Source organism: Leiobunum rupestre, chromosome 1, assembly GCF_980474605.1.
Source record: "Leiobunum rupestre chromosome 1, qqLeiRupe1.1.hap1, whole genome shotgun sequence".
NCBI lineage: Eukaryota > Metazoa > Arthropoda > Arachnida > Opiliones > Sclerosomatidae > Leiobunum > Leiobunum rupestre.
The window spans coordinates 98,215,130-98,218,600 of NC_143384.1; the positions used below are offsets into that span (position 1 = coordinate 98,215,130).

Here is a 3,471-nt window from a genome sequence, read left to right on the forward strand (position 1 = left end):
ACTCAAACGCCAGTGTGTCCATTAAAACTTTTTCAATGACACGAATCGAGGTGCGGATACTAGAGAATCACTTGGTCAGAATTGACAAAATATTTCCCGTACACGGGTCTTTTTAACAACGTAGGCAAGGGATCTATACCATAATATTGAAAAGTAAAGTATAGTTATTCGTGTTTTCTCCGATTGAATCTGCTACATTATTTCCTGTAAAAAATTTAGAAATTAAACAAAATGCGGCTACTTTGATAAAAAAAACCATATTATATAGTAAGCACTAAGCAGACGACGTCACGGAATAACTCAATTTCAATAGTTGATATTTCAAATAGTTGTATATCTCAAATAAATTGTACACCCAAAAGTTAGTACCAGAAAACCGTTGTGTCAGTAGACCACAAAAAGGGTACCAACTTTAAATGTTCACACTGCTTTATTTAACTCCCAATTGGTCTGACAAATTTGAGGGCCAACCTAATTACAGACCACCTACCCCAAGAAGGACTAGCATCAACCTCGAAAAAGGTGTCTCAAAAGTGGCTTGGCTTTTTTTACAGCAACCAGAAAATCCTTTACATTACGAAATAAAAAATAGGTGATCTGTGAACTAATTAACCTGTAAATTATTTCAAATCGTGAGCTTTAAATCAAAAATTGCGAAACAATCAAAATCAAACCGTAACTCGAAGATTATCGCGAATTTAATTTAGATTATTTTTATTCTGGATGTCAAAAGATCTAGCACCCTTCATGTTCTTCGAGATATCGTAAAATCCCATCAACTTGAAAATTCTCAAAAAAACATCGACTGGAATCCACGGCTTCATCAGGATCAGAACCTGAGCAAGGGGGGGAATCAGCACCACCTGTTCTTCGGCGAGAAAAGCCGCCATAGTGTAGCGACAAACGGTTCTAACCGAACACTCCAGTCTCAGAAAATGTTTGTCTAAGCCTTGGTACAGTCCGGAGCGGAACGGATTCGGACAAACCAGAGTGGTACGGATGCCGTCGAGACCAGCCAGAAACAGCTCGATTTTGAGAGTTTCGTCGAAGCCGACCAGGGCAAACTTGGTGGCGCAGTAATCGGATAACTTGGGGGAGCCGAGCAGTCCGCCCATACTGGCCACGTTCACGATATGTCCGTGGTTATTCGCCATCATGTCCGGAAGAAACGCCTTGCAAGTCCACATGGGTCCCATCGCGTTTACTTCGAACATTTTTTTAATTTTCCAGTCCGGTATGTCCAGGAAATCGGCGCCGACCAGGATGCCGGCGTTGTTGAAGAGGATGGACACGGCGCCGACCCGTTCCTTCACCTGTCGGGCGGCGGCGTACACCTGGTCCGGGCTGGAGACGTCGCAATGGAACGCGTGCGCCGTGCCTCCTGCTTCGTTGATGATCCGTTGGGTCTCGCCGTTTCCGGCTTCGTTGACGTCCCACAGCACCACGACAGCTCCGCGACGGGCCAACTCGACGGCCAGCATTCGTCCCAGGCCGGACCCCGCACCGGTCACCAGGGCGATTTCACCCTTGATCTCCTTAAACCTCCAACTCTTCGGTGTTAACAGGTTGAAGATATTTTTAAATAACAGCGCCCATATTTCCAAAATTCGCTGCAAAACTACGCCAAGCGAAGACTCCATATTTCACAATATGAAATGTGGCGCTGTATAATAGCAAACAAGTGAGAGCGTACGGCGTACAGCGGTTTGAGGCCGTCAGTGAACTCGTCACAACTATAATTATAAACGTACACCGCACACTCATTTGTGTAGTATACAGGCTTAGCAGCTACGTTACAAAAAGACCAAGCACTCACTGCTCTTCGTAACGTCTCCGTCCTAGCTTCCACAAGCCTTTGCTTCGTAACGGAGACAATGCCTTGTGGAAGGCAGGACGGATACGAAACGGAGAGCCAGTGGGCGCCTAGTTTTTACACGGTGCTTCGTGGACGTTTCGTAATCGTAAACTAATTTTGAATTTATGTAGATGTATTCTGAATTGACCATTGCAATGTAATGTTATGTAACTGTTATATAATGTAGAATAATACAATACAATACAATATAATAAAATATAATGTAAATTAATATAATAGAATGTAATGTAAATGTAATGTAATGTAGGGGTCCAATAGGTTTTATTAAAAGACCTTTCAAAATAATGTTATTTACATTAAGTGCATTAAAAATATTATTTTTCGACATTTTAACTTATTTTAGTTTATAAATAAACCATTACCGAAAACCGTATGAGACATAGGGTTAAGCAAAATATTAAGTATATTTTTACACCCTTAATCGTATATTTCTAAACCAATTCCAAAAACATATGTACTTCTTCTAAATCATTAAGAGATTAGTTACTTTAATATTAAAAGTCTTTATAAAACCCTATGTGGTGAAAGTGCACAGTGTGCTGGGAGACCGAATTTGTGGCCAAAAATTCAATGCGTATCTACCTATAACATTTAAACATATTTGGCTTTGTTTTGGTGAGGTGATGTCAAAAATATAACTTTGGAGACGATAGCGCCAGCTGGTGGCTACTTCGCCTGCAAGGGGCGCTACATGTCCGTGCTTTTGATATATCATAAACCTATCATACGTTGATTTTTACACGAAGTTGGGTTTTATTTGGACTTAATCGACACTTGCAAAAATTGGGATTTAGGTTGAAAACAACTGAAATTTGGCCTTTTCAGTCAACTTTAACCCTAAATATCTGAAAATGGCGCGAGAATGCGCAGCTACAAATGCCATAGAAACATTTTGGGGTATTTTGTAAGTTGATTTCGAAAGTTTCAGCTCGGTAACTCGTGAAACTTTTAAGCAATTAATTTTTAAAGTAACGAGTAAACTACCTGAAAATGGTGGGGGGCATCACTTAAATTTTATTACACAAGCGTCGGAAAACCTTTCGATTGCCTGTTTTTATTATTTTATTGCTTAACGTATTTCCGTCTTTTAAAAACGCAAACGAGTAAAAAATTGGCTTAAGATTGAAATCAATGATTAACCGTAAAGTAGACCAGCATTTTGAAACGTGCCGAAGAAGATGGCGTTTAACAAAAGTATCGTTTCTCGGGGAGATATTTGTACAGTATTTCTAAAACGGTTAAACCCCGCAGATGAGCTTCACGAAATTCAAAATCTTTTTGAATATACAAATATTTCAATTGACGGATTTTGAAATGACGTTTTAGCGCGCGACACTACAGTTACATGTCTTGGGAACACAGCCTGCTTTTTTGACCATAACATGTAGAGGTATTTTCACGCGCAAAATGAATTTTAAAAGCCGTCAATTGAAAAACAAATTCAAGATCAAATTAGGCTTTTAAAACCGAAATTTAAAAAACAAATGGAGTGATAGTCATCGTCATAGAGAAAGGTTCTTCGCAGCTAATGAAAAGTGGTTGAGTTTTAACTTACATTTTGGAGTCGAGGAAGCGCCTCAATTGGAGAAGGGTCG

The 3,471-nt window shown here is 39.9% G+C and overlaps 1 pseudogene; it reads right to left on the reverse strand.

The window, feature by feature from the left end:
• Window positions 1-698: 698 nt before the first annotated feature.
• On the reverse strand, window positions 699-1,640 carry LOC149969097 (epidermal retinol dehydrogenase 2 pseudogene; annotated as a pseudogene).
• Between the last annotated feature and the right edge of the window lie 1,831 nt (window positions 1,641-3,471).